An 11,768-nucleotide genomic window follows, 5' to 3' on the forward strand; every position below is an offset into this window, starting at 1 on the left:
GAGCGTGGCATGAACATCAGGAACCAGACTTTACCCGAGAGGAGAGGCCACAGGTGGGGCCGAAGGAGCAGTTCTCACAAGCGATCCTGTGAGCACTGGGGCCACACCACGTACCTTGGTGCACGAGTGTCAATGTGGCTCGTGCAGAGTGGGGTAGAGGACTCAGGATATTAAAAGCATCAAGGAATCCAGGGGAGAGCCACCGCACCCGACTTTACTTTCACCCACAGGCTGATGCAGCCCAAGGAAATGTTACTCCACAACAACCTTAATTCTGCACAGACAACCTGTTTGCCAGGCCCTTGCCACAGGCTATAATCTCAAAATGGGGGCCATCAAGGCTTGTTAGAATACCTGGGACTGAGAGGAAAATAATTTTTTTTTTTTTTTTTTTTTTTGATACAAGGTCTTGCTCTGTCACCCAGGCGGAAGTGTAGTGGTATGATCGTAGCTCACTGCAGCCTCTATCTCCCAGGCTCAAACCATCCTCCTACCTCAGGCTCCCAAGTAGCCAGAACCGCAGGTGCACACCACCATGCCCAGCTAAGAAAATAATTTAAATATTTTATTTATCTATTTACTGACACAGAGTCCTGCTCTGTCATCCAGGCTGGAGTGCAGTAACACAATCTCAGCTCACTGCAACCTCAATATCCTGGGTTCAAGCGATTCTCCTGCCTCAGCCTTCCAAGTAGCTGGTATTACAGTCATGTGCCACCATGCCCAGCTAATTTTTGTATTTTCAGTAGAGACATGGTTTCACCATGTTGGCCAGGCTGGTCTCGAACTCCTGCCCTCAGGTAATCCGCCTGCCTTGGCCTCTCAAAGTGCTAGGATTAAAGGCATGAGCCACTGCACCCAGCCTAATTTAAACATTTTAAAATCTTGTTTACATTTTGAAATAAAATCTCAATTTGGTTTTTAAAAAAACTCTGTCCAGGTTGTGATGACTCACATTTGTAACTTAAGCACTTTGGGAGCTGAGGTGGGAGGATCGCCCAGGAGTTCAAGATCTGCCTGGCCAACATAGGGATACCCACTATCTCTAAAAAAATAATAATACAAAAATTAGCTGGGTGTGGTGGCGGGCACCTGTGATCCCAGCTACTTTGGAGGCTGAGGCAGAAGGATTGCTTGAGCCTGGAAGGTCAAGGTTGCAGTGAGCTGAGCTTGCACAACTGCACTCCAGCCTGGGCAACAGAGTGAGACCTTGACTCAAAAAAAAAAAAAAAAAAAAAATAGTGCTTAGTGCCACATGCCAAGAACCACAATGACAACAAGTCAGAAGGGTGTTGAGTCAGGGCCCACTAAGAGCTGGCAGGGAGTCTGACCCTGGGGACCCTGCCCTTTTCCAGAATGGGGAGGTGCAGAGAAGCTCATAAGGATCACACCTTCTCACCTTGGCCCCAAACCCACTCACATCAGCAGCTCTCTGCACCGCCAACCGGACAGCTCGCACCAATAAATTAAACCTTCTTATTTCTTGCTGGCACAGTGGCTCACACCTGTAATCCCAGCACTTTGGGAGGCTGAAGTGAGATCACTTGAGGCCAGAAGTTCAAGACCAGCCTAGGCAACATAGTGAGACCCTGCCTGTACAGAAAATTAGGTGGGAGTGGTGGCATGTGCCTGTGGTCTCAGTAACTCGGGAGGCTGAGGCCAGAGGATCTCTTGACCTCAGGAGTTTGAGGCTACAGTGAACTATTGTACCACTGCACTGCAGCCTGGAGGACAAAGCAAGACCTTGTCTCATTAAAAAAAAAAACAAAACAAAAAAGAAGCAAGCCAGCAGGTCTAATCCAGACTTAAGAGGAGGGTATCGGCCAGGCATGGTGGCTCATGCCTGTGATCCCAGCACTTTGGGAGGCCGAGGTTGGAGAATCACGTGGTATCAGGAGTTGAAGACCAGCCTGGCCAAATGGTGAAGCCCCATCTCTACTAAAAATACAAAACTTAGCTGGGCATGTTGGCACACAGCAGTAATCCCAGCTACTTAGGAGGCTGAGGCATAAGGATCGCTTGAACCTGGAAGATGGAGGTGACAGTGAGCCGCGATCACACCACTGCACTCCAACCTGAGTGACAAAGCAAGATTCCATCTCAAAAAAAAAAAAGAAAAAAAAAAAAGAAAAGGCCCTTCAAATTGAGCCATCTGCACGATGCCTGAATTCATGCTATAGCCCCAGTCGACTGGCTTTTCATTCTACGTCTGCACAGGAACATGGTTAGAAATGGTATCCTAGTTGCATTGCAATGAAAAATGTCTAGCCTGTAACATTCACTATTTCTTGCAGGCACCTATACCCTGTGGAAAGGGTGAAAAGCTCAGAAGATTCTGTTGTCTATTTGATTTTATTTATTTATTTTTGAGGCAGAGTCTTGCCTTGTCATCCCGGTTGGAGTGCAGTGGCACGATCATAGCTCACTGCAGCCTCAAACTTTTGGGCTCAAGTAGTTCTGCCTCAGCCTCCCAAGTAGCTAGGACTACAGATTTGTGCCACCACACCCAGCTTTTTTTTTTTTTTTTCCTGTAGAGATGGTGATTTCACTATGTTAGCCAGTCTGGTCTCAAACTCTTGGCCTAGAGTGATCCTTGGCCTCCCAAACGGATGGGATTACAGGCCTAAGCCACCACGCCTGGCCTCACATATTTTGATGTATAAAACACCAAAGATCCTTTTAAGAAGCTGAACAAATCAGTAATTTTTAAAGAAAAAAGTAGTGGGAGTGTCTAGTACAACAAACATTCCAGGCTGGGCACAGCGGCTCATGCCTGTAATCTCAACACTTTGGGAGGCTCAGGCGGGAGGATTTCTTGAGCCCTGGAAAGCGGAGGTTGCAGTGAGCCATGATCATGCCACTGTATTCCAGCCTGGAAGACACAGTGAAGCCCTGTCTCAAAAATAAATTAACTAATAAATCCAGAACCAGTGCTCACTTCAGCAGCACATAAACTAAAATTGGCATGACACGGAGAAGATGAGCATGGTACCTGGGAAAGGATGACATGCAAATTCATGAAGCATTTTAGGCAATATTATTTGTATTTCAAATAATTGGCCTACTTTTGTTAGTTTTGTTTTGTTGGAGTTTTTATTAAAATAAATTATCTGCTTACAGAATACGCTGTAATTCATTATATAGTCTCTAATTAATTTTGACTTTGTTGCTGTTTAAGTTTTTAGAAAAAATAACATTCAAATGTATGAATCTTATCCTAAATTACTTTGATGTTTTATTTTATACTTACAGAAGCCCTCCCAAGTATCATGTAATATTCTCATGCTTAAGTTTGTTTTTCTCATGTTATTTGTGTTTGAATCAATCACCTATCAGTTAGTAATATATTTTTTAAAATATTATTTAAGAACTGTGTGTATTCTTACACAATGATAATTACTTTTTATTTTTAGATTTATAGTATTTGCCTATTATTATACTAAAGCTGACAACTTCCCTTTTTAAAATAGTGATGAAACACACATACTACAAAATTTACCATTGTATCTGTTTTAAGTGTACATTTTAGAAGTAATAAATCTTTTCACATTACTGTGCGATCATCATAAACATCCACCTCCAGAACATGTTTTGGTTTGGAAAAGTGTAACTCTGCACCCAGTAAACAACAATCTCCATTTCCCCTCCCCTGACCTTGGCAACCACTATTGTACTTTCTGTCTCCATGCATTTACCTATGCCAGGTACCTCATAAAAGCTGAACCACTTAGAATTTGTTGTTTTGTGATCGGTTTATTTTACTTGACATACTGTCCTTAAGGTTAATGCATGTTGTAGCATGGTTAAATTTTTTGGTGTTTTTTGTTTGTTTGTTTTTTTGAGACAGACTCTCCCTCTGTCACCTAGGTTAGAGTGCGGTGGTGCAATCTCAGCTCATGGCAACCTCTGCCTCCCCGGTTCAAGCGATTCTCCTGCCTCAGATTCCCGAGTAACTGGGACTACAGGCACCCGCCACCACACCCGGCTAATTTTTGTATTTTCAGTAGAGATGAAGTTTCACTAAATTGGCCAGGCTGGTCTTGAACTCCTGACCTCGCGATCTGCCTGCCTCGGGCTCCCAAAGTGCTGGGATTACAGGCATGAGCCACTATGCCCAGCCTATTTTTTTTTTTTTTTTAAGATAAACTATATCCCATTCTATGTGTGAGAATGGAAGGTCCTGACCTAAGCAATTTTGGAAAACAGTACTTTAATTGGATACTGTAAGACTCAAGAACTATACAAAAACACTGTATTCTAGATGAACAATTTGCTTCCCAAAAGGGTAGCAATGCTTCCCAAATGGACTAGCAATTCTGAGTCTACTTTACATGTTTGTGTATGTCTACAGACACACAAACATACACACACTTGTTTCAATATGTAAGGAAAATGTCTGTCTGTCTCCAAAACCGATGCAAAGCCTGCGAAATGTGAACCAGATTTGTGTGTGTATTCGAGTAACCAGTGCCATTCACCTCATTGATCCAAACACCCTACAAGTTGCAGATACTGATGGGAGCACTTTCTGGAGTAACTCTTTCAATAGTTTATGTCATCTCAGACAGCTAGAGGAGTTTATTGTGATGGAATGCAGCATAGTCCGAGATATAAAATGTGGTGCAGATGCTGGAATGATGTAAAAAAGCCTACCCTCAGGGAAGTCTGGGTACAGAAGACATCTGAAATGAATACAGATAAACAGTATTTGTGTCGTACTCATTTGGGACATCTTCTAAATCCTGGAGACCTGGTGTTACAGTTTGATTTGGCCAGCTGTAATTTAAATGATGAGCATGTCAACAAAATGAACTCGGATAGAGTTCTAGATGTGGTATTAATCAAGAAGAACTAAGACTGAACCAAACATCAGTGATGTAGAAACTGGACATTGAAAGAGCTTGCGAGAGAGAGAACATGGATACAGATGATGAAAGGCAATACCAAGATTTTCTTGAAGATCTTGAAGAAGATGAGGCAATTAGAAAAAAAAGTCAACATTTACAGAGAATCAACGATCCCTGTGGAAAGTGATGATGATGAAGGAGCACCTCGAATTAGTCTGACTGAGATGCTTGAAGACTTTCATATTTCCCACGATGCCACTGGTGAAGAAGTTGCATCAATGATGACATAATGAGACACTGTAGACTGTTTCAACATACGTGGGCTTAAGAAGTTGGACAAAATTACCTTAAGTGTCTCTTCCATCTATGCCTCCAGATTTCAAGCAGAGAAATTAAGTTTTAAACCTGAATAAACATGATTGTTTTGATTGCTCACTCAAAGCACTGAAAAAGATGAATGGCTTTGAAGTTTTAGATAATAAACAATTACAGAGAATGTAATTATTATTAATATTTAGGCTACTTTACATGTGAAATTTTATCACTGTGCTTTTTTATATAAGGCACTATAGTATTTTCACATAGTATAGTACCCTAAATGTAAAAGCTCAAAAACTGTGATTCCTTGGACATTCACTAAATCTTCAAGCAAAAACACATTTTTATATACTTTTTACGTTGATTACTTTAGTGAAAGACCATATGAAAAATCATTTTTAATATTGTTAATATTGTTACATACTTTGATACACCTTACATCATTTTTATGTTCTTGAGGGAGGGAAATTAGGGTTCAGTTTATCACTGAATGATTCAGAAGGCAAGTCAATCTTTTTTATTTCCTTATAAAATTAACATATTCAAAAGCTGTTAAACAGAGGGTTATCTTAATTTTTATGGCAGTAGAAGGAAATATATTTAAAATATTTGTAGATTTGTAGCAAATAGAGACTCATTATTTAAAGATTAAATAACAATTTTTTTCTTCTGTTATTTTTGCCAATTTAAGGTGGTTGCTGCGTATGTCATATAAATGTCTTCCTACCAGGTCAAAAATGTTGCTTTTAAAATGTTTCTTTATAAATTGAGAAGGAAGGAATTTTCTCTCTGTAAAGTTTCTGTCATTGAACACGCCACCGTCAAAAAGAATATTAGAATCCAGCATGAAGGTAATGACTAATAAAAATGAGGTACATACTTTATAAAACCATTAATCAGATTTGAATGAGGAATGCTTTCCACATCCTTGAAAGAAAAACTGTGGCTTAGTTTTTAAAGTGTTCTGAGACTGAAATATTAAGATCCTATTTCTCCAAGCAAGATCAGACTTACTAAGTATACCACAACTAAGAGCTAATTCATTCATTCTATGTGTGCCACTAAATCAAGAGATTGAGCAAGTCAAAAAACAAACAAACAAAAACAAAACAAAACAAAACAATCTCCCCAAGAGTCTCTCCAGAAAAAAAGGGCCGCCAAGACCATCTTGCCATTGGTGAATTTCTTCGTGATCATGTACCAGATGGATTTAAGTCTCTCATCCTACTCGATCCTGGTATCAAGATATGAGCTAGCCATCCTGGGTGTCCAGAAGCTTGTGACCAGTGCCTATGCCACTGTGAGCCCTTTGGTGCTAATAAGGTCTGAAAAAAGGATAATTGATATTCTGCAAATGATGAGACAGAAGTATCACATATTTTTTCTTTCAAAATAATTATCTGAAAAAGAGATTCTAACACCAGTTAAATTATTCAAGTATCAGAAAATTTGATATTTTATTTCATTACATGTATAGAGTTTAACACCGTTATTTTATGTTAATCATTTGGAAACTGACGCTGCCAAAGACTTGAGGGATCCTTTAGTTCATCATCCACCGTGATTTGATAGCCCAATATGTTTGCAGTTTGTTGCATTTCAATTCCTTGAACTTCATTTTAATTTTTTTTCTTTTTGAAGTGTGTTCTTAATAAGCTCATGTTGGTAATAAGATTTCTCCTTTTTTTACTTTTGGAAATCATTTAGTGCATCCTTACTTATTCAAAATATGTTAGTGAAGTATCTAATTATTTGTTGAACAGTGACTTCTCCCAGCACTCTTACTTATTTCTCTGTTTTCTGGCTGAACACAGGCTCTGGAGAGTTTGCTCTCACCTTCATTAGTTCTCTCTTCTCTCTCATGGCTTTAACATTTTTTTTCTTTTCTTTGGTGTTATACAGTTTGACTTTTATTTCTGTTGAGTATTTTTTGTTGGTGGCCACTTTTAATCACAATACACTTCGCATTCAAGGGTTCTCATCTGATATTCAGTTTCAGAAATTTATAACTATTTGTTACTAGTGTGATTTGTTAGTTGTATGTAAGCTAGTGAAACCAATGTGTTTTATTTCATCTCATTTTATTCTTTGTACATGTATAATCATAATTGTATTGTGGTTATTTTGTTTTTCTGTAGTTGTTTTATTTCTTCATTTCAGTATTCTAGTTCACTAATCCTGTTATTATTAATTTGGTCTCATTTAATAATTAAACCATACATTGTATATTAAATTTATTTAAGTTTCAGTTGTTTAATTTCTATTTCAGTCTTCACAAAACATGCCTGTTTTGTGTGTGTGTGTGTGTGTGTGTGTGTGTGTATGTATACGTGTTTGAGACAGAATCTCTGTCATCCAGGCTTGAGTTCAGTGCTGGTCATAGCTCACTGCAACCTCAAATTCCTGGTCTCAAGAGACCCTCTCACCTCCACCTCCCCAGCAGCTGATACTACAGGCACACACCACCGTGCCTGGCTTATTTTTTTTGCATCTATTTGTTGTAGAGACAGCTTTTGCTTTGTTGCCCAAGCTGGTCTCAAACTCCTGGCCACAAGTGATCCTCTTGCCTTGGCCCCCGCAAAGTGCTGGGAGTACAGAATGAGCCACTGCCCCCAGTGCCCGCTTTAGAACTTCATGTGTTTTGAAAATTATTTTGATATTCTCTTTCCCCATTTGTGTTACTGAATTATTTTAAATATGTTTTCAATCTATGAAGTTTATGTGATATATAATTTCTTCTTTCCCTTTTTTGGGTAGCTTATTTTGTGTGCTTCATAATTTACAATTTGGTTCTTACATTGTACAAACCTCACATTTGGGATGGCCCCACTTAGTAATTTTCTCTGTTTATTCCAAGGGGCAGAGTGGACGATCCTCACAGGCTTTAGGTCTGTGTAATCAGCCCTGCAATCAGAGCCGTATCTGAAGGCGGCTCTAACTTCTCGCTTTCATGACTCATGTTAATATGCCTCTTGATTCACTTCTGGTCCTGGGAAGTTCCCGTATTTTTCTACCAGCTCTGCTGGGCAGTTTTAGAATTCTTGTAAAATTTAAAGATTTTTAAGTTACTACATTAAATGACCTTTGAGAATATGTTATTCTGTACTAAAACATCAAATGTACACACATGTTGTGAGTAAAAATTTTTACATAAATATTTTGTGTAGAACAGTGCCACATGAGAAATTTTAATTTTTCTTATTCAATGCCCATGTATTATACACTAACATTATCTATGAAGTGTAAATATTTTCTTAATACTTGGAAGAATTTTTATGTTTTGGACAAATATCTGAAGTGATCATGCTCCACTGTAATGCATAACTCCTGCATGTGGGCAGAATTGCTATTCTTCTCTAAAATTAAGAATCTTAATTAGTAGAATTAAATATACAAATTCAGGTCTTTTAGTTTCAGTCATGAAGCTTCCTCCTTAGCATTTCTCTGGTGCTATAAAAGTAATCTCAGTTTGAATGTTCTATTTAATCTAGACGTCATTTAAAACAATCTTAGGGATAAAAGACTATGCATTGGGTACAGTGTACACTGCTCAGGTGATGGATGCACCAAAATCTCAGAAATCACCACTAAAAAACTTATCCCTGTAACCAAACACCACCTGTTCCCCAAACACCTATTGAAATAAAAATTGCCTAAAATTTAAAAAATAATAAAACAATCTGAAAGGAAATTTGCGTGTGGCTACATGTTACTTGTTACTTTAATTTTTATTGTCATTTTACAGTGTTCAAGAAACATTGCTTATAGGAGTTCTGCCTTTGTGAAGTTAAAGACACTAATTTAGATTTAAACCCTTGCAATATTAAATGATATTCTTGGTATTAGAAAATTCTGTCCATCCTCTGTTTAGTGCTCCAAAATGCTGATCACTTTTCCACTTATTAACTTTCTAATAAAGTTTCAAACTTTGGTTATTATTATTATTATTGTTATTATTATTGAGACAAAGTCTAGCTCTGTCACCAGGCTGGAGTGCAGTGGCACAATCTTGGCTCACTTCAACCTCTGCCTTCCAGGTTCAAGCAATTCTCCTGCCTCAGCCTCCCGAGTATCTGGGACTACAGGCATGCGCCACCATACCCAGCTAATTTTTGTATTTTTAGTAGAGACTGGGTTTCACCATGTTGGCCAGGATGGTCTCGAACTTCTGACCTCATGATCTGCCTGCCTCGGCCTCCCAAATTGCTGGGATTACAGGCAGGAGTCATCGCCCCCGGCTTTTTTTTTTTAAGTTTCAAACTTTATAATAATTACTTAACACTCTTTATTTTTTTTATACCAGACAGTTGATTTCTGTGATCATTTTAAAATCAATTAATAACATTGTAAATGTATCAGTTTTTCATTTAATTAATCTCTGTGTACACAGTGAACTCTTTGGTATTAAATGTACATGCATATGGCTTGAAATTACAGCTAACACATCATTAATATCTAAGAATTAACCACTCTGGTTAATCAGATTTTCATCTCTTTCTACCATTTTGCATTTACTGCATCATTTTGTGTGTATTAAAATTTATAATTCCTTTCTCTAAACATATTTCCAATATATGAAATTTATGTGATGTACAAATATTAATATTTAGGAGGTACTTCCAGTTTGTCATTTAGGCAAAATCAAATCTAATGACACAGTTTTCCAATTAACTTTATTCTTTGTTACCTATTTATATTTAAATTTAATGAGCCCATAATTATATTCATATATACATACACATATAAATCATTATTACAGTAAAGCAATTTAACATATGCATGAACTCATGTAGTTTTCTTTTGGTGTCAAAGCACCTAAAGTTTACCCTATTCAAAAATTACCAGCATATAGTATAAAAATAGTAACTATAACCTTTAAACTGTACTTTATTCCTCCAGTTTCATTTATTTTATATAACTGAAACGTTGTGTCTCTTCTCTCCCCAGTCATCATTCTATTGTGTCTCTATGTATTTAAACTTTTTAAAAGTTTCATATATAACAGAAATTATGCAGTATTTTTCTCTCTCCGTAAGCTATTTCACTTAGCTTAATATACTCCATGTTCATTTATATTATCACAAATGGCAGTATCTTCTCCTTTTTAAAAGCTGAAATAGCCGGGCGCGGTGGCTCACACCTGTAATCCCAGCACTTTGGAAGGCCGAGGCGGGTGATCACAAGGTCAGGAGATCAAGACCATCCTGGCTGACATGGTGAAACCCCGCCTCTACTAAAAATATAAAAAACTAGCCGGGCAAGGTGGCAGGCGCCTGTAGTCCCAGCTACTCGGGAGGCTGAGGCAGGAGAATGACGTGAACCCAGGAGGCAGAGCTTGCAGTGAGCAGAGATCTGGCCACTGCACTCCAGCCTGAGTGAGACTCCGTCTCAAAAAATATATATATATTTTTTTAAAAAGCTGAAATATTTACATTATTATATATTATACAAACACACACAAACACCTCCCCCACAATTTCTTTCTCCACTCATCCATCAGTGAACAGTAACTTGATCCCATGGCTTGGCTGTTGGGAACAACACTGCGGTTGGGCAGGGGGAAGAGAATGCAGATATCTCTACAAGATGCTGATTTCATTTCCTATTGATATATAATGTATGAAAGGGATTGCTGACCCATAGAGTAGTTCTATTTTTAGATTTTCCAGAACCTTCATACTGTTTTCCTTAATGGCGGTACTTAAATTCTAACCAGCAGTGTACAAATGTTCCCTTCTCTCCACACCATCACCAATGCTTGTTATTTATTGTCCTTTTTATAACAGCCATCCTAACAGATGGGAGGTGATATCTCATTGTTATTCAACCAGAAACTGCAAAAATCCTACAAGAAAACATAGAGCAAAAGCTCCTTGACATTGGTTCAGATAATAACTTATTAAATATGACACTAAAAGCACAAGAAACAAAAAACAAAAATACAAGTAGGAGTACATCTAACCCTAAAGCTTCTGCACAGGAGAAACCAATCAATGAAATTAAAAAGCAGCTTATGAACTTGGAGAAAATATTTGTAACAATATATCTCATAAGGGGTTAATATCAAAATACATAAGAAACCCACACAACTGAATAGAAAAGAGAATATTCACCAAAATCTAATAAACTGATTTAAAAACAAGCAAAGAACCTGAATAGACATTTATCTTTTAAAAAAAAAGATATAAATATGGCTAACAAGTGCTCAACATCAGTATTCATCAGGAAAATGCAGATCAAAGTCTTCATTTACTTTATATATTTTATATATAATTTCTTTCACACCATAAATATGTGTACAGCAGGTACAGTAATCTGCATCCTACAACAGAGGACCCTGAGACTGGTGACTCGGGGATGCATCTGCATGGAGCCGGCCTGGGGTGGAGTGGATGGTGCTGAAGAGGACAGCAGATGACGTAGAACCAGGGGCAGCGACTCACCTGGGACCCCTCAGCAGAGAAGCCTCGGTCAGTCCCCAAAGCTCAGTAGCACTCTCTGGGGACCTGCTCCCTGCTGGCTTGGTCAGCACCATGGACAGAGGACAGGTGGGTGAGGTTGTCAGAAAACAATGGTGGGAGGAGGACAGCCAGGTGCCCCAAG

At 38.4% G+C, this 11,768-nt stretch overlaps 1 non-coding gene and 1 pseudogene across 1 annotated transcript; both read left to right on the forward strand.

Annotated features, from left to right (window-relative positions):
- Positions 1-2,930: 2,930 nt before the first annotated feature.
- LOC119622751 (U6 spliceosomal RNA) lies at positions 2,931-3,042 on the forward strand. Its single transcript, XR_005239318.1, has one exon. It is a non-coding gene; the product is annotated as a U6 spliceosomal RNA (small nuclear RNA).
- Positions 3,043-4,297: 1,255 nt separating this feature from the next.
- LOC103247310 (60S ribosomal export protein NMD3 pseudogene) lies at positions 4,298-5,137 on the forward strand (annotated as a pseudogene).
- The last annotated feature ends 6,631 nt before the right edge of the window (positions 5,138-11,768 follow it).

This window comes from Chlorocebus sabaeus, chromosome 21 (assembly GCF_047675955.1).
Source record: "Chlorocebus sabaeus isolate Y175 chromosome 21, mChlSab1.0.hap1, whole genome shotgun sequence".
NCBI classification, from domain to species: Eukaryota; Metazoa; Chordata; class Mammalia; order Primates; family Cercopithecidae; genus Chlorocebus; species Chlorocebus sabaeus.